Source organism: Ambystoma mexicanum, chromosome 9 (assembly GCF_040938575.1).
Source record: "Ambystoma mexicanum isolate Mex_15411 chromosome 9, UKY_AmexF1_1, whole genome shotgun sequence".
Lineage (NCBI taxonomy): Eukaryota > Metazoa > Chordata > Amphibia > Caudata > Ambystomatidae > Ambystoma > Ambystoma mexicanum.
Genome location: NC_090931.1, coordinates 1,535,464,107 through 1,535,488,977, shown reverse-complemented (window position 1 = coordinate 1,535,488,977; position 24,871 = coordinate 1,535,464,107).

The following is a 24,871-nucleotide window of genomic DNA, read 5'->3' as shown; positions in this document are numbered from 1 at the left end:
GAGATTATCAAGATCCACCTTGATTGAGTATGTGCGGCTTGAACTAGGTCTTCTGTCACTGAAAGCACAACTCTGGCCTGTAGGGGTATCTTGATGCTGAAAGCAAAGTCGGCCCTAAGCTGCCCTTTCCTATCCAAACTCGACCTGAGCTACGATTTGGGACAGACTGGGAATGCCATGTTGTGATGCTGGAAATGCATCTGAGGGACTCTGAATCCTTGTCCTTTTTCTGTTTCTACCGTGTGTTTTGTTATGTTTTCTGCCCCGGAGTCCATGTGGGACTCCTGGCAGTACAGCTCTCTCTTTTGGTTTGGTGAACAGACCCATGGGATACCCTTATGGCACCCATGGGTAGGGGTGCAACCCTGTGCCCCTAGTGTATGTTTTTGGGCACCTGTGGGTGGCCCCAGAGCAGGGTATGGGCTGGTGGCAGCTCCGTGCTGAAATTGACAGGTGCTCTGGGTGTCCTCCATTTTGGGATACCCAGGCCCTGCCATTGGGATCTGTTGATTCCTGATAGGAAACAAGATGGCCCCTGTGGCCTCTTGCTTTCTATTGCCTGTTATCTTGTTTTCCCAAAGTCCTGGGAAGCCCTGTCTCTGTCCCTTCCCCCTGACTGGCTGTTGGGTGGAAGTTCCATATATGGTGTTGTTGTGAAGGCCCAGCTAGACTGGCTGGAGCCTTCCCAGTGACTGTATGATGTGGGTACCTCCTGTGGGTGGGACCTGGGTGAATGGAGTGTGTGACCAATATACACTTCTTGTTGTGGTTGTCTGGTTTCTGGCATGAGAGACAAAGACTGAGACAGCCCTGCCCGAAACTGGCCTGAATGCAGTGTGTAGTGTTGAATGGCTGGGTACTTGTCCCAATCCACATTTCTTGTTGTGAGTGTCTGGAAGGGAGGAGTGTGGCCTGAATGCACTGTGTGCCTGATTGGCTGACTGACTGCATGAATGCCCTGCAGTATGATTGGCTGCTGAGTGTGTGCCAGCAGCGTGGATGAGAGTGAGGATAGTATATCTGGGGACCTCTCACCACTGTTCAGTGTTCAGAAGGAACCATTGGTTCAGAAGGGACCGTGGTGCTCCTGAAGCAGCCAGGGAGCTGAGTCTCCACTCTACGAGTAACTGGAACTGCTGATCCTCGACGTCCAGCTGGAAGAAGAAGACTTGCTGTGGCATTTGCTTCGACCGATCTGAAGGCTGACGAGATCGTCGAGGGCTGACCCGAGAGAGGACCTGGTAAGGCGCCCTCTTCCCGTGCTCCGAGGGACCATCGAGCATCGCTCCATCTTCGCCGAAGCGCCCTGGAAGACAGACCCCTGAAAGGTTGTCGACCCGAGACGGGACCGCTGAGGAGATCGAAGTGAAGCACCCGGACATCGACGCCGTCGAAGTCCATTGCCGTCGACCAGGGTTCGCAGGTTTGTGAAACCGCTGGAGGCCCGTCGAAGTTGTGTTGCCCAGCCGTGGGAACCACTTGACGTCGTGCCGCCGACGACCGGAGCCGTCCGCTCCTTTGCCTAAGAACATTCTATCGAAGGACTCTCTCGACCGCTTATCCTGCCGGGGAAAGTCGAGGACGACCAACGCGCCGAGGAGTAACCTGCCGGTGGGTTTCCCGCCACCCAACGACCTCAAAGACTTGGACGATTCGACGCCCTTGCTGGGTTTCCGTCTCTACAATCTTTGCGGTCCAGAACTATTGTCATCGAGGTGCCCCGCACACCTCCGCCTTGCAGGACGCCGACGTCTCGACGCCGACGAGCACCGCTCGGCCGAAGCTGCCGCCTCTTCGACATCGTTCTACCTCGTTCGTCGACGGACGTTCGACGCCCCGTGCCTCCCGCTTGAAAGGGAAGGCATTCAAGAAGGGCCGTCGATTCCCCGTCGCCGAACAGCGAGTCCCTCGACGTTTGTCGACTCCACCAGGTACATTGGGGGGGTAAAAACATTATAGGAGAGAATAAGACTTGCAGAGCAATATATGGACTGGGCTGGTACTATATCTTTCTTTACAGGTTGCCCAGGTGGGGGGATCTCCACACAGAACTGTGCCCAGTGGTAGGGGCCAGTATCCTGCCTATTGCTCAACCATCTTATTTTCTCTCCTCTCTCTATTGCTGGTTTCACTCTATTGGTCTGTGTGTCATTGTACTGTATTGTTCATGCACTTCAATGAGATCTAGGGTGGTACCACTTTAGGATTGTAAATATTTGTCATTGTAGATTTTTCCAGAGTACAAAGTGAGTTATCATGATAAATGTACATAACCTTAACTTTTGATTATATAAAGACTGTGTTCTAACCAATACAGAGTGTGGATATTCCTTTGTGGGGGCTTTGGGGATACACTGTACTTAAGAACCAGCCTGCATCACCTCCTGAGAAGCTAGGCCTTGATTGCTCGACCATTGCTACCGAATAGAGAATCTTGGCTGGGGTCTCCTGTGCCTCTCCTCCACCATATAGGGAGTGGGAGTACAGACACCCCCCACCGGTCGTTGAGATCCGTTCTCTCACACATGTCCCCCCCATGTTAAGCTCTTCAGTGAACTGTGTAACGCCATTGGCTGGTTCCCCAATTGTGTTCGATGTTCTGTTTTTGCTACGCTAAAGGGAACGTTTGTTCACCGGCTGGCGAAATGGGATTGGCAGAGTAATTATGATCATTTCTCTACACTAAAGGCTACGACAGTGTGGCACAGCTGGTCCATCATTTTATGAAACCTGAACGCTACTTATTGCTCTGTCCACATCCCGAAGCACGTAATTTTCGCTTACAGCTGTGCACAAACCAATTACCAGTACTAACGGTATGTGGTGCAAGATTGAAATTGCTGAAGGAAAAAATATTCTGTCGGATCTGTAAGATCAAAATGAACCAAGAGTCAGTCAAACACTTCCTCACAGAGTTCCCGAATATGGGCCCCCTTTATAGGTATCACTGGGACCTTTCGTCCATGATTATAACTCCATAAAAGCAGCCGAGATTTGGGTGTTCTGTGTAAATACAGAGTCTATGAATGTTCTTTTAGCTCTCTACAGGGTTTGGAGAAGGGTTTTCCTCTATCTCTGCAAATGCGACTTAGGTAAAGCAAACTTTTGTCTAATCTTCATGGGCGTAAACACATAAGTGCAAACTTGGTGTTTTAGATTCATTTAATATGAGTGAGATGTGGTATAGAAATGAAGGAACAGGGTTAAGAAGTAACCATGTGTAAAGCTGTTTGCATTGGTATGTTATTATAAATAAGTTGATTTTATAGATTTTACAGTTCTATGTCACCATAGTACCCTGACACAGCCCTTTCCATGCTCCACTCTGCTATATCTGATACTCTTGATGTTCTTGCCCCTGTCATGAAGATCCGCTTGAAGCCCAAAGCCGATTAGACAAAGGTACGACTCAGACCTTGTCACCCTTAAACGAAAGTGCAGGGTGGCTGAGAGTAAATGGCGTGCTTCCTGTACATCCTCTGACAAACTAGCCTGCCGCCTACTCCAAAGGCAATGCCGGCTCTCTATCAGCACCAAGAAGCGAGCCCACATCCAAGCCTGCATCTCTGTGGCATCTAACAACTCGGCCAAACTCTTTAAAATCTGCAAGGAGCTGGCCGATCCTGCTGCAGTATCTACATCTCCTGTCCCCTCTCAGGCCCTCTGCACAGTCCTGGCTTCTCATTTCATCTCAAAAGCCCAGGACTTCCTGTCCTCTCTCTCTTCCTCTCCTTCTCTGTCTACTCCCTCCTCTTCCTCTGGCCCCTCCTCGGCCACCTCTCCTCCCTGCTTCTCTGCCTTTCCCCTGTTCTCCACAGATGAGGTTTCTAGATAAGTCTGATCTATGAAAGTCTTGTCAAAACAGGTTCACCCCTGTTCCTCCAAAACCATCAAGGACCACATTGACACCCTAGCCCCTGCTCTGGCTGATTTCTGCAACCACTCGATTGCCTCTGGTGTCTTCCCCTTCCCCCTTCCCCCTGAAGCACTCCCTTATGCTCCCTCTTGTTAAGAAACCCTCTACCGACCCTACCTGACCCTACCTGTCCGGCTAACTATCGTCAAATCTCCATCACTCCTTTCCTGGGCAAACTCCTGGAAAAGCTGGCCATCTCCAAGCTTAATCTTCACTCTGAATCTGTTGGCTGTCTCTTCATGACCATGAGTCTGGCTTCAGTGCCAGAAGCATAGAAACTGCTCTCCTGAACATCCGTGAAGACCTGCTCTCCAACCTCGATTCCAACACCCCCTATGTCCTCATCTTACTTGATCTCTCTTCAGCCTTTGACACAGTCAACCATGCCATCCTGCTCAACCGTCTCCGTGACAACCTCGGTATCACGGATCAGGCCCTGGCTTGGCTGACCTCCTTCCTCTCCGATCGACCCTCCCAGGTCCAACTTGGGTCCTTCCTCTCCTCTATCTATTTCTCTACCTCTGGTGTTCCCCAGGGGTCTAACCTCTTTCCCTGGCTGTTCAACCAATACATGGCACTTCTTGCCCACTGCATTGCTGCTCTCTGCCCAATTTTCAGTGCTATGCGGATGACACTCAGCTCATTTTCAGGCTCCCTTCAGCCACCTCTTCCCCTTCTCTCACCTCTGTCTGTCAGCCATCCAGGAGTGGTGTGCCGCCAATGATCATAGACCACCCTCTTACTAAAACACTTCAAGTTGTCAGTCTTGTGCAACACACAAGATTTCTTGCTCATGCCAAATGGCTTACTCCTTATTGAATCACTCACCATCTCCTTCACCTCCTTGTTGACTTTACATACCCTATTCATGGTCCACACTCGCCCATCAGACACCTTCACAGCGCCATGTCATTTCTTAATAACCCTCATGGGCACTGACCATCTAAAACCCCCTTCCATTCTATTATCAGGGAGTTTTATGTGCACCCACTCCCCTTCTTTAAAAAAAACCTGCTTGGTCTCTTTCCTCAAATCAAATGTAGCCTTATTGCTCATTTGTCTAGCAGTTATCCTCTCCTTGACTTTATCTAAATCAATATTCCTTTGACACTCCCTACCTAACCAACCTTTTTAAAAAAAATGTTTTTACATTTTTAAAGCACTCACACAGCCCGGGGGCATCGAGGCACTGTTACAGGAATATGTCTCTTAGTTGCGTATTTATAACACGCTTAATACCGAGAGGTTTCTAAGCGCAGACTCGGGGATCGAACCTGTGTTGCTTCGTGCCGTCTTGTTTCCAAGGCGAGCATGTTGCCGCTCAGCTATCCTCCTGGAACAACCTGGGCAGATCTTGTGTTCGGCTTCCTTCCTCTTAATATTTCAAAAGGGAGCAGTCTGCAGCAGTCTTTCTACCGTCTTTCTACCGTGTCGTTTGTGGGAGGACCTACTTATACTCAGCAGACACCGCGGAGCGGTGAGCGGAGATTTGAGCTGATGTTTGAGCAGTCTGCGGCAGTTTTTTTACCGTCTTTCTACCGTGTCGTATGTGGGAGGACCCACTTATACTCAGCAGACACCGCGGAGCGGTGAGCGGAGCTTTGAGCTGAGGTTTGAGCAGTCTGCGGTAGTCCGCGGCTGCTCCCGGATGAAGCCCGCCATCGGAGCCTCGATTGGGGCGCCTACCCTTCCCCAAACACCGTCGGAATCGCCATCACCATCGGAATCGCTGTCACCATCGGAATCAGCCTTGGAAGTGCGAAGGCTTAGAAGTAACTACAAGGCTCCAGAAGTTCATCTACAGAAGCCTCCAACCAAAAAAGTAAAGGAGACAAAGACTAGTGTAAACACACCCTTTACCGCAACCAATTCTGCAAGCAAAACGTCAAAAACGCGGTTTGATTTCGAAAACCCGTTTGACATCTCTCGGCGTTCACCTTTCCTGTCCCCAACAAATCTACATGCGGAGCATGCGGAGACTAGGATCTCCTTAAACCACTTTAACTTCCAAGCTACCAACAAATTTGCATTCGCACCGCCATCGCTAACCAAGGACCGGACTATGCCTCCCAACTTGCCCGTCTCACATGTGGCGCGGATCGATGAGCTGGAGGAATGCCTCTCCCCCACGGGTGCTTCCGCGCCTTGTTCGCCGGGACGGCATACTGCGGCGGCGATCCTCTCCTCCTCCCCCTAATCTGCGATTTCCATACAGCCTCACCGCCGTACCCCCGGGTTGGCGAGAGGAGCAGTGGCCGTGACTGTCGGAGGACGGCCGGCACCTGCCCCTGTGCTGTCCAAGCCAGTGGAGGCCCGAGGAGACATTCCGTTGGCAGGTGGTCTCTCGCAGGTCAGAGGACTGGTTCCGACCCATGAACTAGCTGAGGGGTGTGGTGGGCGGGCTTTGCAGGGGAAGGAGAATCGCCCCCCCCGACGGGACCGAACCCAGCCCCTCACACCAGCTACAAGTAGCAGAGGACAAGAAACCAAGCTCTCCGGATCACCGCAAAGGTGAGTCTGCTGTGAATGCAACAAACGTGACTCCAGCGATCACGTTGGTACTGGCACAAATCCAGACAGGAATGAGCCCTACCACGGACTCCCTACAACAGAACAAAGACGGTCGGCAGACCGCAAACGAAATAACGTATTCCAACCTACCAATAGGGAAGTCTCAAATCTTTGAGCTAGACCGCACAGGAAACACTGAAACAAACGTTCCAAGTCTGCAATCCCCCACAGATCACTCCTCTGTTACCACAAACAATCCTTTTACACCCTCTTCTAAACAACAATATGCGGGAAAAGACCTATTTGACTCTACAGTAGTAGAGCTCTCTATATTACAGAACACCCAAACACAGAAAAACCAAAAATAAAAAAAAAATTAAAAAAAACGACTCCTCTTGATAAAGCCCTTAAACCTTCGCGCCAAAAATTGTTGAAGGAATCTAGGTCCTGCTTACAAAACTCTCAAACGTCAAAATACAAAAAAAAAGGTGCAACAAAAACACTCCTTCCGCATCCGCTTCTATCAGTCGCTCTTAAAGACTTCTTCAAAAAACAATGTAAAAGAAAGCTGGACCAGGACCAAGAACTATCGGACGTGGAAATTCTGGAGGCTATCCAAGACCTACCCCCAGTGCCCAAAGTAAGGAAAGTGACTGAAAACGCAAAAAAGACACCCCGGCTACCAACTTATGGCAAATCTACACCGGAAAGAAGCGCTAACCCCAATAGCGCCTCACCCCCTACGGACGACCAAAATCCGCCCACGGCAAACCCGCCTGGTGAGACTATGGAAAATCAGTCCCCAGTTAAAATCACCGCACCAGGGCTGTCTAAAACAAACTCAAAACAAACAGAAACGCAAATACAAGCTGAGAACATCAATAAACCCATTCCACCCACAGAACAAGAAATAAACGGTTGCGCACAACCACGAGCCACTGAGAGCACACCAAAAGAAAACTCACCTACCAAAATAAAGTCGGCACTGCCACCACTCTCTAGACAGTATAGCGTTCCTGGCCGCCCATCAAAGAGTCAACTGGAATCTGCCCAACCTCCACTCCAACCAAAAAACTTGAACAGATCGATCCAGACAGACGAAAGCTGTACATTTACAGCACCACCATCGCCATGTACAACAAGAGATCGATCACCACCTAAAAATAGGAGGTTAAGTGAAATATCTACACCAAGCGCCAAGGAATCATTTTCAAAAAAACCCGACCTAACAACTATTATGTCGGCTATAACAATAGCATTAGCACCCTTTGGGAAACTCTATGAGAACATCAGTGACTCTTTAAAAGATCACATCACAATCACAGCAATGATGCACACCAAGCTGATTTTTGTCGAAGGCTTCATTACAGCCCTGGAACAAAGGAACAAGACAGACAGAGACACTTGGGACCAGAAATTTGCTTCACTCGACGAACAACTAAACTCCTTAAAATCTACTACTCTAGCCAAACCAAGTATGGCTGACAAAGAAACCCAGTCAACGCCACCATCTCCACCTATAGAATTGGCTCTGGTGTTCTTAAAAACAACTGATAAACATTCTCGTCCGCCGACTAAAGTACCTAAACGTACGCCACCAAGTGACATTTCTCTAAAATCGGTGGCCGCCACGAGAAACCATCCTGTGCTGAAACTCGCTACAGACGCCCAAGAAGATTCTTCCAACTCGGAAACGGTGTCAGCGCTTGATCTAGTGCTGGCTTCAAAGAAAACTACTAAAAACAGAAAACAACACAAAACGACGGATGAAAACTAATATTTTCGATACCAGAGCGAAAATAACAACAACGCAGAGCCACACGGAACCCCCTCCCTCGGACCACGGAGGACTTCCTGATTCGAAGCTCCATGATTGACTTAATACAGCACTGGGACACAATAGAAAGCTCAGAACCACAAGTTGAAAATGCTACCAATTCCAAAATTGAAGCACCAAAAGTTCTAAGAACGATAAAACCAAGGAAATATCCTTAAATCATAAAACTGAGAACAAGGATAGAACGACGACATCGCAGCTCTCGGGAACTATTCAACCACACCTGAAAGAGATACCAGGTCGCCTGGCAACTTCTCCCGAGCAGATCGACTCTAGGCAACGAAAATCGTCGCCAGCAAACTAGAAAGAGACCCTCTTAAGATCAAAGGTTCCTACAACAAGAGCTACCCGCCTATTTAAAATAGAACAAAAAATCACGGAGGAACATTACATGATTGTAAACAGAAGAACAGTGCTCAAGATTTTAAAACAAGTACACACGCTACAGGCCTTAAATTCAAACGACTTCACCTTAATCGAGCCGTACCACAGGTCCAAGCAAGCAAAAGTGTATCTTCATATCAGGAGCTCGGCACTTCGTGAAATTCCTCAGGGCGTCTACAAGGAGTTAGAACAGTTGGGCTTTATACTCAACGAGATCCCAATTCAGAACACAACTAGCAACCACGAAGAAAACTGTAAGAACTCTGACATCAAAAAATATAGATTCAAATCACGAACAGAGGATTTATATGGATCTTCGAGAAGGAGGAAAACTTCATCCCAGTCGAGAGAAACCATCCAAAATTATACCAGATCAGCCTGGGAACGAACAAACACACCAGATAAATCGAAACATGGTCCTTCCAGAAATGGGAGAACCCTAACAAGAAGAGAGCACAGAAACTACAACGACAAACGGAGACACCAAACTCCCCGACACCCTTCGAGAGTTCGATATCAAGACCATCGATCCTCCCCAGAACACGCTGTTGAAAGCAGAAAAAAAACATTAGACCTGCCCACCACTACTTCAGACGTCGTGCCAAAAAAAGGCAGCTGGTCATGGATACGGGATGCCCTAACACAGGGTATCAAAAGATAGCAGCAAACAGGGGGCGCCAGTCCACCGACCCCCCCCGATGCAACCAAAACGAGAAGCACAGGAAAAATTGCTTCTCTCCATAGCCTCATGGAACACCAGAGGCCATATGCACCTAACTGAACTTGACAGCTACAACCTGGGAGTACACGACATCCTCTGCCTCCAGGAAACTTGGTTGTTGGACAAACCGGCACTGGATGGTTACAGCATAGAGATCTCTCCTGCCTACAAAGGCCCACTGGGTCGCCCGTCATCTGGCCTATTAACAGCTACCCGCATAGGCTCAGGCATACATATCATCAAGAAAATAGAAGCAACCTATGGATTCTTGGCTGTCCTTGCCACATGGACGGACGAAATCGCAGTGGAAAGAAAACCTTCTCGAGAGCCCCTCGCTATCATCAATGCCTATTGGAACCCTCAAAAAACAAAACCAGAAAATGTCTGCGATGCAGCCACCAATATCATTGACGAAATCAGAATTAAACATCAAACCCCAAACATTTTTATCTGTGGGGACGCAAACTGTGTAGCCCAAACCGCGCCAAAGACAAAAGCTTCTCCCTACACTCTGGCGGAGTCAAGGGGAAAACTATGGCTAGCATTAATGACCTCCAGGAACCTCCACAACGCAGCCAATGTTATGAGCGACCAAATGCTGATACCTACGTGGGAACGTGATAGCTCATCAGCCACCCTCGATTACATCTTTGTCTCTGAAAAAGTCTACCAGCGCATAACCTCCTTCGAAATAATTAGAACAAAGGCTAGCGACCACAACTTACTGAACCTTAAATGTAACACCAGTGTGCGCGACCATCTATTTTACAAACCTTCGATCAGGACAAATTCCCAGGCTACCCGTTTGTGTATGTCCTCCAAAGACATCAAAACTCTGACTGATAACTACAAAAGCTTAACTTCTCATATTGAAGTGAAAGACGTAATCTTCAGAGACAGCTACATTCCTCTGCTCCTTCCTTTTAAAAAACCACGGAAGCTCACCAATGATCTAAGGTTTAATCATAACCATGTGTATAATGCCACCCTGGTAAACAAACGCAGATCCTTGAGGAAATTAAAGAAAGTAGCAGCTGCGATGAACACAGCAACCTTGTGGGAATCTTACTATACTGAGAGGAGAAAATACCAACAATGGCTGAGAAAGGTAAGATGTGACCTTTACCAATCAGATGCAGAGAGTATGCTCAAGGCTTTAGCCACCAAAAAATCTCGGGACTTCTGGTCTATGGTCAACCAAACAAACTGTCATCCCAAATCCCTAATGATTAACTCTGTCACCGAAGAAAACTGTGTCAAACACTTCTCAGAACTCTTTGACTCACCTCTAACTTCTATCGACCCTCCAACGAGACCGCTAGAGGGTAATTGGGTGGACCTCTCAGACGAAGACGAGATAAAAAGAATCATCAAAAGGCTGAAACTATCAAGAGCCCCTGGACCGGACGGGTTAGCAAACTCTGATCTAAAGGAATATCCAGACGACTGGTCAGCGGTATTGAGTCTGATCTTTAAAGACTGCAAAAACCGAAGGACACTACCTGACTCCTGGACCCAGGCAGTTATCTTCCCCATTTTCAAGAAGGGCGTCAGAGAGGACCCTTCCAACTATCGACCTATAGCCCTGCTGGATGTCATTGGTAAGGTCTTCGCCACAATCCTCCTGAGCTAATTTCAGAAATGGGCACGGCTTTCTCCCTCTACTGACCCACTACAAACTGGATTCCAGAAAAACGCTAGCACTGCAGCCAATATAATGATCCTGAGCATCATTAAAGACAAAGTCTTGTCGGGCGCACCAAGAGTTTTCCTTGCATTTGTCGACCTATCTCAGGCGTTCGACAGAGTTTTTAGGCCTAAACTATGGAATAAACTAAAGACATGGAACTGCTCCGATCAAATCCTGGCTCCCATAATCGCCCTCCACTCGAACACCAGCGTGTCTGTCTGTCTGAACAACCAAGGTCTACTATCCGACCATATACCTTCCCACCGTGGAGTGAAACAGGGCTGCCCGCTGGCGCCCGCTCTTTTCATATCGTTCCTAGGTGACTTTAAAGATTCTCAAGATACGATCAGGTAATTTCCTCCCAAAGTCGGCAACATAAGGGTCAATCGACTTCTATATGCCGACGACCTGATAATCCTGGACCACACACAGGTCGGACTCCAGCGCCAACTGGACAACCTCGCACAGTACACCAAGGACAACAATTTGGAGATAAACAAATCAAAAACTAAAATCTTGATCATGCAGAAAAAGGGAAATAAGAAGAAAGAAAGCCTGCAGTGGTTCCTCTTCAAGTCAAAAATTGAAGTCGTCTCAGCGTTTAAATACCTTGGGTGTCGAAATTGACAGCTCTAAGAACGCATCTAGTAGGCAACAATCTTTATGGACAAAGACTAAACACCTAACAGCCCAACTCCGAGCAGTTGATAGGAAATATGGCAAATTTAGCCTGTTACCAGCAATCCAGTTCTACAAGGCAAAAGTAATTCCGTCCTTGGTATAAGGCATGGATGCAACATCTTCAATCCCGTCCACTCTCTGGCCTAAATTGGAAGGCTTTATCTGGCGAACAGTACTTGGTCTTACAAAATCCACATCGTCTGCTGCAATAAGGCGAGAACTTGGCCTGCTCTCCTTGACTACAATAGTGGCCCAAAGCACAATGCAGCTATTTAGAAAGATTCGACACCCGGAGAGCCTCCAAATATACCGCATGATTAACGAAGAAATTACCAAAGGAAACAACCAGATGCTAAAACACTGGGTTGAAATTCAACAACAAACATTGCAGGAGATCGCGTGTTCAGAAGAAGACCTACTCCAAAATCCTTTAAGAATCAAATCGAAAATGGAATGGCTAGATTGGATAAACACAAACGAAAAAGCAGTATCAAACAAACTGCTAAGCCATCTGCCACCAGCTCCTAACAAGCTTAGAGAGCCAATGGAGTACTGCACAAAGTATCCTAGTAAACTGTTAATGAAAACTCTACTAAAAGCTCGTCTCAATCTACTACCCACCCAGGAAATCTTAGCTATCAGAGCAGCAACTAAGGACAAAACTTGTCGACTCTGCAAAAATTCACAAACAATAGAAACTATAAGACATCTTCTGATGGCCTGCCCGGCTATTGCACAAGAAAGGGACGCCTTCTTTGGCCCTCTGCGCATAAACTCTTTCGTAGACGATGAAGATATGCGGTGGAACCGTCTAATCACAGGAGCTCGAACTAGATGGCTAATTCCGACGGCTAAACTCCTAATCATCGCCATGGAAAAGACCAACCCTCATTGATGCCAACGCGAATTTGCATCCATGAGTTAGACGGCGACCCAGATCTCCCTGCATAGTCTAGACGATCAAATGACGAAAAACCGTTTTGTAAAAATCTAAACAGATTATACACAAATAAATAAAAAAAATAAAAAAATAAAAAAAAGGAGAGCTACCTGTTGTAACATGGGGTGTGAACCTGTAAGCTACCACAGTGTCCTCCGCAGCCTTCTTCCAATCCCCGTCTTCCGAAATAGCCACCCTTATACTGTTCTTAATAACTCTGTTAAATCGGTCAACTATCATGTTGGTTTCGGGATGGTAAATGGAACTCGTTTTATGGTCATTGCCTTTGGTCCTAAAATACTCTTTCATCTCATCTGCTACTAACTGGACTCCATTATCAGTGACAATGGAAGTGGGATAGCCTTCGCTCCTAAATATATCATCCAAAAATATATGTACGTCCATCCCTGGCCACCAATAGTCCTGACTAACCAATTGTTACTCCCAAAGTTACGCTGATTAAGGGCGCCCTAATCAATGCTAGGTCCCTCCCTGCCCATGCACTGGACATTGCAGACCTTATTAAGACTAAAGACCTCAATTTTATCACAATATCAGAGACATGGCTCCATGCAGCCTCCGGACCACTACTCTCCCTCGCCATACCTACCGAGTATTCCATCCCTAGATGTGACCGCAACCCCTCGTAATCTAGAGGGGGCGGAGTTGCCTTTATTCACAAAAACTCACTCGGCCTCAGAGCAATGCCTAGCTATAAGATTCCCTCAGCTGAGCTACTCTCAGTCAAGCTTCCCATCTCTCCTAATCAAACTGCCACCTTACATCTCATCTACAGACCGCCCGGCCCTACCACATCCTTCCGGGATGACATCACATCCCTATAATAAGACACCTCGAAAACTAAATCTCAAATCATCTTACTGGGGGACTGTAACTTGGGCATCCAAGATCCAAATTACCCCATTGCGACCGACCTTGCTAATACTCTTACTGACATCACATTATAGAACCAACTCACATTAAAAGGCGGACACTCGACTGGTTAGTCGATTCCAATTGCAACGTTAGCCTACAGACCAATTCACCTTGCGCCTGGTCAGACCATCATACCATTACCTTCAACATAGAAACTGTCCAATGCCCCAAACAGACCATTGCCCCGGCCCTACCTACTAGAAATAAAAGGGATATAACTAGAGACAAACTTCTCCCACTCATCCTTCCCACTCTCAGCAAAGCGTCTGCTTCCTGCTGCGACCCCTCGATTCTAGCAGATACCTATAACCATGCTATGCTCACAGCACTGAACTCAGTCGCCCCAATCAAATTTAGGAAAGCTAAACCTCGTGCACATCTTAACTCATGGTTCACACCACATTTGAGAGTGCTTGAAAAAGAAAAATGCACTGCCGCTGGAAAAGTCATCCTTCTGATGCCCATAAGGACGGCCTCATCATAGCATCCATCAATTATAAAGAGGCTATCTTCCAGGCCAAAAAAGATATCTTCAATAATTGTATTACGCAAGCGAATTCTAACACCAAACAATTGTTTAAAATTCTGAAGGAACTTGAATCGCCTGCCACCCCACCCCTCCCCCCCCACGATTCGTGCACTAAAGACAGCAAATGGTGCTCGAATATACAAAAAGCACTCTTGGACAAAATTGCCACCCTCCAAACTAAAATCAAAACCAAGCAAAACTGTCTACAGACAGACAAGCAATTGACTATCCCTACGACTGTAATCACCCATGCCACTCCCAACATTAAACCTTTCAGCTTCTCACCACTCACTATTGCCGAAGTTGAATGCATCATTAATAAAATTAAACCTTCCAATTGTCATGGCGATTCGTGCCCAGCCCCCATTATCAAAGAGGCCTCCCATGATCTAGCCCCATTCATTACTGGATTTATAAATTCATCCTTCAAAACAGGCATAGTCCCGGACAACCTAAAGGACGCCTGGGTCATCCCTCTACTTAAAAAACCTTCCCTTGATCCCAGCCTACCTATTAACTATAGGCCCATTACCATTGTCCTATTCATGCTTAAATTCTTGGACCGTGCCGCTTACCTCCAGATCCAGAACTATTTGGAAGTTAACAATCTTCTTGGCTTAAGGCAATCTGGTTTCTGGCCTAGGCACGGGACGGAAACTGCCCCCATCGACCTAAAAACACAGATCGAGGTGCTGAAAGACAATGGGAAATTAGCCTTGCTATTATTACTTGATCTTTCAGCTGCCTTTGATCTGGTTAATCACCAAATCCTTTGCCAGCACCTCATATTAGCCGCCCACTTCTCTGACTCTGCCACCGCCTGGATCAGATCCTTCTTAAGCAACAGATCTATGCAGGTCTTTTTTTCACTGTCAGCATCTGCTGAGCCTGCTCCCATTCACTGCGGTGTACCCCAAGATTCCTGTGTGTCACATACACTTTATAATGTGTTCACCAAACCACTGTTTGATGTCCTTGACTATCTGGGTGTCTCGTACACTAACTATGCCGACAACACCCAGATACTCATCCCCATCACGGGTGATTATGTAGTGGACACTAAAGCTCTGAAGTACGTCTACATGGTCATTCAGGCATGGATGGCACAACACGAGATGTGCCTCAATGATGACAAGACGGAACTCTTATTCTGGGTTCACATCTAGGTCTTAATAAACTTGACCCTTCATTTAAGTCGTTTATCATTAATGGTAACGTCATTAAGGTTTCAAAGGATATGAAAACTTTAGGAATTTACCTTGACTCTATACTATCATTGTGTAGACAAACCAATGCTGTCAGTTCAGCTTCTGCCCATACATGCAAACTTATTACTGCCTGTAGACCATTACTGACTACTCCCAATCGTACCATCCTGGCTAGAACACTCGTCATGTCTAAGATAGACTACTGTAGCACCCTTGACCTAGGGACAAGCCAATCCAACCTTAAACTGCAAGTCACTCAGAAAAATGCTATTAGAGCAGCATTAAATATACCCAGAAACTACCATATCTCTAACCACAGACGTAACCTACACTGGCTTCATGCTAAGCATAGAATCTCCTTGAAAACTCTTGCCTTGACTCACAAGTGCCTGACAAACCAGGCCCCTATCTACTTAGCCAAACGACTCTCACCTCACACCTCCACTAGTCCATCGAGAGCGGCCCAAGCCCATAGTCTAGCCATTCCCAGATTCAAATTACAAAAAGCTGGTGGGGCTAGCTTCCCTATTCTGGCCTCTAAAGTTTGGAATACCCTCCCTAATGCTATCAGAGCTGAGCCCTCCTTCCAAACCTTTAAGAGCAAAACTAAAGCATGGCTCTCAGCACAAAACATCTATACCTCGAATACTGTCACTCTGACACTCTTTTTCTTGCATTCTGCTGCATAGATCACATGTGCTGAATGTTTGTCTTCTTCGTTGCATTTATCTCTTGTACGTAGTTAACTTTTCCTCCGGTGAACCTCCTATATTTCACGTGTGAACCTCCCATATGTTCATGTTTTTACTTGATAGAGGAACTGTTGTATTTCCTTCTTGCCTGTACCTGATCTTGTATTTTTATACTGTATATATTCTTGTCATACCGTAGCTCTACACGCAGGACTACTGTAAGTAGGTAGAGCCACCTATTTGTCCACGTATGTAATCGTAACTCTGCCTCCTAAGATATCCGCCCAGATGCCTTTGGACCTGGCGCACTATATAAATAAACAAAATACAAATACCAACAGAAGCTTTCATATGATAAAAAAGTAAATTTAAGAACATTTTCAGCGGGTCAAAAAGTTCTGGTTCTCTTGCCAATTTCGGAGAATAAATTAATTTGGAAGCAGCACAGGCCTTATGAGGTATTTCAACAGGTGGGAAAATGCGATTACAAAGTTGCCCAACCAGAGAGGTGCCAAAAGACACATATCTTCTACGTCAACCTTCTATAGGAGTAACGGCTGAAAAAGCATCTGCTCTCTATCTGACACATAGTCCAAGAATAGCCCCCTTGTCCGTGTGAACCTAGGTAGCTTCCTCTCTACTGTAGCTGTAAGCTTCTCCATCCCCAGCAGCTCCCAAACTTTCACCCACCAGTAAGTAATTGGGTGGTCAGGTCTGCTCTCTGACCCATCATCGGGAATGACCCATCGTCCGGGACGTCCCCCAGTAACAGAACTCGTGGGTCCATGGGGAGCAAGGCGCCAGTAATTTCTTTGATTTTTTACCGTAATTCCAGCCAGAATGATTGTATGACTGGGCAGTGCCACCACATGTGGGCTAGGACGCCTCACTTGCTGCACCCATGCCAGCATGTATCAGGGTAAGCAGGGTTCATCTGATGCAATCGGTTTGGGGGTAGGATGTGGAAGCAGTGGCGGCTGCTTGGATCCCGGGAGAAAGGAGGGGGTTGCAGAAGGGGCCAGCCGGGTGCCAATGCTGGCCTTTCATGAAAAGGAAAGCAGGATTAAAACTGTAGATCCCAGAATGCCCCACAGAATACCGCATCATGAAGGGAGCACCTCAATGGGGAAAGAAAGAAGAATAAAGAAAGTGAAAACCGGGTTTCCTTATCATTTAAAACCAACCCGAACAAAAACGAAGTACAGGGTTAATCCACAGCGGGTGGAGCAGGGAGGAGGTGGGGAATCAGGGTCAGGTGTGAAAAACTGTTGCTGGGAACACCAGGGGCTGATTACGGGGGAGGAGTGGTGCAAGGGTTAAATGCAACTCCAAGAGACTCAGGTGGGGTCTTCTCTTGCAGGAACAGCGCGTGGCGGTGGGCTCCGCACCTGAATGGAGTGAGACCAGCGCAGAGTACGAGTGGGCTTACTAGGAAGAAGAGAAAGACCCACAGATTGACGCCGTACCTTGTCCGAGGCTTAAAACAGCATTCCAGTGGAGAAAAGCGGCAACCAGAGGAAAAGTATTCTGAGATGTGAATTGTGGACAATTGCTATTTTTCGTTCTTGTTGCCACAGCCGGCGGACAGGTTTGAAGGGTGAAAGCCTGCACACGCCGGGGTGTTGTAAAAGGCTATTTTGGGAACTTTAAAAGCCTGACAGCTTAATGGGCGAGTAAAGCAAGTCACAGCGCCAGTGCATGCAAGGTGAAAGTAACTGTTAGTTGGCTGATGTTAATGACCTGTGGCAAGTGTTAGTTGGGAAAATAAACAACCGTGAAAGAAAACCCTTGTTTGTTTCCAGCTGAATACTTAACAGTGATGGCTGCGGTGGGATCCAAGAGGAACGCAAAATTCCCCAACAGCATGGAAGCCGTGTTAAAAGCACTGGCTGAAGGCCAACAGCAGCTACAGCAGTTAGTGCAAGTGCACGGGCATCAAGCGCAAGCGGATCGGCAGGCCCTACAACAGGCTCTGCAAGTGCAAACAGCAGCTCAGGAACAGGGCAGAGAAACATTAAGGATTCTGGGTGAATCAGTGGCGACACAACGGGCACATCCGGCCATTCCCCCTACCGTACTTCAAAAATACCAGGCGAGGGATGACCCCAGTGATTTTTTTGTAAACTTTGAAAGAATAGCCCGAGCAGCCCAATGGCCCCAGGACAGATGGGCTTTCTTTTTGGCGCCCCTGCTTATTGGAGTAATGCAGGGCGCATATCAGGCTGCCAATCCCACAGGAGACACCCCATATGTGGACATCAAGAAATCAGTGTTGGAAAGACTGAGGATGGATGAGGAGTCCTATAGGCTCCAGTTTCGAGAAACTAGACTAAAACCCGGCGAGAGCCCCAGGCAACTGTTCTACCACGTCCAAGATTTAGCGGAGAAATGGCTACAGCCCAACACCGCCACGATTGGACAGATTAGATTAAGGAAAAGGTAATGTTGGAACAATACATTGACGCCCTGCCTAGTCCCATCCAAAGGTGGGTAAGGCAACTTCACCACCTTACTCTGTCTGAAGCCATAGATGTGGCCGCCGCCTATCAAAAAGCCGGAACACCCCGCACCTTCATGGCCCTACCAGCGAGGCCTCACAATGAAAATCCTATCATGCGCAGCAATTACCGGGGAGCAACCCAGGAACCCCGGAATAGACCAGACCCTAAGCCCACCAACGGAACCAATGTCCTAAAGGGACAGGCATCCCAATGCTTTGAATGTGGGGAATGGGGCCATATAGCCCGGTTCTGTGCCAGAAAAACCAAGGCAGAACCAATGGACATTGTAACGTTACATGCATCAGGATATCGGAAGAAGCTGCCCTATGTGATAGAGGTAACGGTGGATGGACATCCCCAACAAGCCATGATGGACAGCGGTAGCAGACAGACGGCCATACAACCGCACGTGAGTGAGCAAGACCCAGGCAAGGTGAGACATAACCATTGACATAAAATGTGTGCATGGGGATGTAAAAGGGTACCCTACAAAAGACATTGTGTTGGGGCTACAGTGACAAGAGATACCAGTTAAAGTAGCCATTATTCCTACCATCCCAGCCCCGGTACTAATAGGAACAGATATTACAGAATTCGACAAATGGTTAAAGGAAGCTCCATTTGCCAAAACAGAGATCGGGGTACCGGCAAGAAGGGTGAAAACCACAAAGAGCCAGAGAAGGAATATGGAAAAGAATAGGGGAAAAGGAATGGACATTGCCATCATAGACTGGCGAGTCGGAAACCATCTTCCCTCGTTCCGAACCGACACTGGACTGGATGAAACCCTAAAAAGGGCCAGGAAGCAAGCACAAGCAATGAGAGGGACCCCAGTTACCACTCCATACTTCAAGGAAAACAAAGGGCTAATATATAGGGTGACCAAAGGCTCGGACAACCAAGAGAGGGAGCAATTGCTGGTTCCCCAGTCATACCCGAAAACTCTGATTCAACTAGCCCATGATCACACCACAGGGGGACACTTAGCAGAAAACATGACGGTGAAAAGGGTGCTGCAGAAATTTTACTGGCCTGGAGTGTATGCGGAAATAGCCAGATATTGTCAGGAGTGTGCCAAATGTCAAAAAACGAGTCCTCATACACCGGCTCGAGTACCTCTTCAAAGAATGCCCCTGATTAGGGAACCCTTCCAGAGAATAGGAATGGACATTGTAGGGCCATTGGAGCCCACCAGTAAAGGGTTCCTCTTAGTGATTGTGGATTATGCCACTCAGTATCCCGAAGCTTTCCCTTTAAGAGGAATCTCAGCAAGACAGGTATGCGATGTGCTTATGCCGTTATTTGCTCGAGTGGGAATTCCCATGGAAATAGTGACAGACCAGTGGAGTAACTTCATGTCGGTGGTTATGAAGGAGGTGTGCAAAACCCTAGGAATTCAACACTTGAAAACCTCAGTGTACCATCCCCAAACGGATGGGTTGGTGGAACGATATAATAAAACTATTAAACAGGTGATAAGAAGAGCCACCAGTCCCACAGGGTTGGGGTGGGATCGGGTTTTACCTTGGGTGTTGATGGTACTAAGGGATACCCCGCAATCCTCAACCGGATACTCCCCTTTTGAATTGTTATTCAGAAGACAGCCCAAATCCATACTGGGATTACTAAAAGACACCTGGGAACAGGAGGAAACCTCACTCACAGACTATGTTAATGAACTAAGAGAACATCTAGGTAAACTGAGAGACTTTGCTCAAGAAAACCTGGGGAGGGCCCAAGAAAGACAAGAGAAGTATTATGATCAAGGGAGCCGACCTAGATCTTTCAAGGTAGGGGATAAGGTGCTGGTGTTACTGCCTACCCACACAAACAAATGTTGGCTCAGTGGAAGGGCCCGTATCAGATAAACAAACAACTGGGACCAGTAAACTATGAGGTGGAACAACCCGACCAGAAAAATAGATTTCAGAATTGCCACATTAACTTGCTCAAGTTGTGGAAAGAAGGAACACCGGGCGTATTATGTGCAACACTTTCAGATATGTCGGTCTCAGAGCAAATGGTCCCTAATAGCCGTAGTAGCCTTCAAGATGTGGAAATGGGGGAACAGTTGAGTGAGACTCAAAAGACTGAATTATTGGATACATTGAAACAGGTGGCCGAGATTTCTTCAGGAATACCAGGGTGCACACATCTGGCTACCCACTCAATACCCACGGAAGAAGGGAAAATTGTACGTGGGGAAATACCCAAAGAAATAGATAACATGCTTGAATTGGGGACCATTGTGCAATCTAAAAGCGCATGGTGTTCGCCCGTGGTCCTTGTCCCTAAACCTGATGGTACTACCAGGTGCTGTATGGATTTTAGACAGTTGAATACCATTCCCAATATGAAGCCTACCCTATGCCCAAAATTAATGAACCAATAGAAAAACCTGGTTCAGCCGCATTCCTGAGCACCCTGGATTTAACCAAAGGGTATTAGCAAATTCCCCGCAAACAAGCAGACCAAGAGAAAACCACTTTTTCAACTCAAGGCTTGTTTCAGTTCACTGTCTTACCCTTTGGGTTGCATGGGGCACCTGCTACATTCCAAGCCTTAATGGATAAAATCCTGAGACCGCACAAAGAATATGCCACGGCTTACTTAGACAACATAGTAATCTTCATCCATATTTGGAGCGAACACCTGGCACATTTGACCCAAGTGATACAAGCATTAAAAGAGGCTGGTCTGCACATTAACCCCAAAAGGTCCAAACTGGCAGCCCACACTACCAAATATCTGGGGTATGCAGTGGGAGAGGGGGTGATAACCCCACTGCTGGACAAGATTCAAGCCCTACAGAAGCTGCGGCCTCCTGAAACTAGAAAAGAAATACAACCCTTCTTGGGATTTGTGGAGTATTACAGGAGATTCTTGCCACACTTCTCTACCATAGCTGCACCCCTTACGGATGCGCTGAAATCGTCCCCTGCATATCACCACGGAGGCAGTGCAAGCTTTTCAGAAACTGATCTGGATGATTTCCACAAAACCTGTTCTCCATTGTCCTGACTTCTCAAAGGAATTCTATTTGCAGGCGGATGCCTCAGGATGTGGTTTAGGAGCGGTGCTGTCACAGGGTACGCAGCAAAACCTTTGCCCAATAGCCTTCATCAGTTGGAAATTACTTCCGCACGAGATTCCATACTCAATGCCAGAGAAAGAATGCCTGGCAATAAAGTGGGCTGTGGAGTCTCTCCGGTATTATCTGCTGGGAAGACGGTTTACCATTGTTACCGACCCTGCACCCCTGAAATGGTTGACTACACAAAAAGACTCAAACCATAGAGTCCTGCGATGGTTCTTGACGCTACAGCCTTACCAGTTTGTGACTGTCCATAAACCAGGGAAATATCAGATGGTGGCTGATTACTTATCACGTGCCATGGACCAGCCCGACCGGCATGGGTCCTTGGGGGGAGTATGTGATGTGGAAGCAGTGGCGGCCGCCTTGGATCCCGGGAGAAACGAGGGGGTTGCGGAAGGGGCCAGCCGGGTGCCAATGCTGGCCTTTCATGAAAAGGAAAGCAGGATAAAAACTACAGATGCCAGAATGCCCCACGGAATACCGCATCAGTGAGGGAGCACACCGATGGGGAAAGAAAGAAGAGTAAGGAAAGGGAAAACCGGGTTTCCTTATCGTTTAAAACCAACCCGAACAGAAACGAAGTACAGGGTTAACCCACAGCGGGCGGAGCAGGGAGGAGGTGGGGAATCAGGGTCAGGTGTGAAAAACCGTTGCTGGGAACAGCAGAGGCTGATTACGGGGGAGGAGCGGTGCAAGGGTTAAATGCAACTTCAAGAGACTCAGGTGGGGTCTTCTTTTGCAGGAACAGCGTGTGGCGGTGGGCACTGCACCTGAATGGAGTGAGACCAGCGGAGAGTACGAGTGGGCTTACTAGGAAGAAGAGAAAGACCCACAGATTGACGCCGCCCCTTGTCCGAGGCTCAAGACAGCATTCCAGTGGAGAAAAGCGGCAACCGGAGGAAAAGTATTCCGAGATGTGAATTGTGGACATTTTTCGTTCTTGTTGCCACAGCCGGCGGACAGGTTTGAAGGGTGAAAGCCTGCACACGCCGGGGTGTTGTAAAAGGCTATTTTGGGAACTTTAAAAGCCTGACAGCTTAATGGGCGAGCAAAGCAAGTCACAGTGCCAGTGCATGCAAGGTGAAAGTAACCGTCAGTTGGCTGAAGTTAATGACCTGTGACAAGTGTTAGTTGTGAAAATAAACAACCATGAAAGAAAACCCTTGTTTGTCTCCAGCTGAATACTTAACAGTACCATCAGAAGCATAGTTTAAGGGCTCCTTCCTTCAATGTGGTACATCAGGGACATTTCTGGGCCCTGCCCCATATCCTCTGCCAGGACTCCCCCTGGGATCTCCAAACCCAGTTCCCTTTCCCATGCTATCATGTAGGGGAGCTTCTCCTCCACCAAGGCATTTTCTAGGAGCCTATAGCAAGTGGCCAGTTTATGGGTCTGTTGCCCTACCAGGAGTTTGAGTTCAATTCCCGTTGGGGTTCTGGAAGTTGCTTGTCGAGTGACCGTATTGGTCAACCAGTGGCGGAGTTGTATGTATCTTAAATGCTTCAGGCAGTTTGAATTATTCCTTGCATTCTACGAACATTAGGGGTTCTCGATCTACATAAAGATCTCGCAATCTCAGGGGTTCCTCCGACATCCAGAGCTGGAACGAACCTGCCTGGAGGCCCGGCGTGAACGCTGGGTTTTGTGCAATGGGTGAGAGCGGGCCCAGGTCTGACCTAATCCCCCTCTGTGTAGAGGCTTTATCTCAGCTCCAAAGCGTTGTTAAGGTGATAGGTAGGATCGTGTTCTGTTGCTTGCGGGTGTTCCTGGGGAGGAATGGGAGATGACCCTGTGGGAAGGGGGTTGCAGCTTGCTCAATATTTTGCCATTTAGGAGCTTCATGCGTTTCTCCCCAGTTCAGCATTTACAGCGACCTGGGCTGCTTGGTAGTATAGTGATATCGAGGGGAGCCCAGTCCACCCAGCATTTTCCCTCTTGTGAGGAGCTCGTGAGGGATTACAGTTTTTTTCCGCTGCCATACACATTGGCCTACTGCCCTCTGCAGAGCGAGGAGGTAGGCCTCAGGAATCAACACTGGTAAGGTGTGAAAAATATATAAAAGCTTCAGAAGGAGAGTTATCTTAACCGCACTAATACGGCTCAACCATGACATTTCCTGGGAGTACCAGCGTAGGAGGCAATCTTTGGCTTCCCTCAGAAGACCAGAAATATTAGCCTTTAAAAGCCGTGAGTATGTTGGGGTCAGCTTTATTCCCAAGTAGGGGATGTCTGTGGTCTACAAGCGAAAGGGGAATGCTTCTTGGAGGGATGTGTCAGAATTCCTCTTCACAAATTTGAACCCGTAGTGTAGAAGAAGAATTCTTCCCACCAATGTGTACCCCTTTGTATGCAAGAAATACACAGTGCAAAGGAATCAATTAGTTGAAAGAATGGATATCCCACGAGACCACGTGGCTGTAGGAGGAAATATAACACAATTAGTACCGAAAGACTGATGATGGAAAATCACAATTCTAATCTAAAACCCAATAACACTAACCTGAGTGAACTGAATAGTAGGAAAGTACTACTACGGTCAGGTTAAGAAAAAAGGCCCAGAAAAGTTCTGCAAAAAACAATATTCACTATGAGTAACACTATGTGCCTGAGAGAATAAAGATACTGAGCTAAGTGAACTTTACCACAAGAATTTCCTTACCAGCGAATATCCATGAGGGAATCCGTAGAATGAATGGATGACACGAGCCACCTTCAGCAATCCGCGATCACAAACGATAATCTCATGGTGCTGTGAACAGTTCTTCCAAGAGTTCGAATTCCCGTGTTGCAGTAGAGGCTGTCCCACGGTGCAGCGGAGGCTGTCCCACGGAGCAGCGGTGGCTGTCCCACGGAGCAGCAGAGGGAGGCTGTCCCACGGAGCAGCAGAGGCTGTCCCACGGAGCAGCAGTGGCTTTCCCAGATACTAGAGCACACGAGACGTGAATTCAGAATCCAAAAAGAGTAATCCATAAACCGGTCCAAGTCCAAATATACCTAGCGGGCACCAAACAACAGTCAAGGAAATAGCAAGAACGAAATCCAGGTCACAGAAGCCAGAGATCCAGAAACCATGAAAAGCTATGAGGAGAAGTCGCCAAAACAGGAGGGTAATCCAAAGCCAAAACAAGTACAAATCCGGGTCAAAACACGAGGAAAGATCATAGAATTACGAGACAAGAAACAGAATGCCAAAATGCTCAATCAGAAGCGCTGAGCAACTAAGGAGG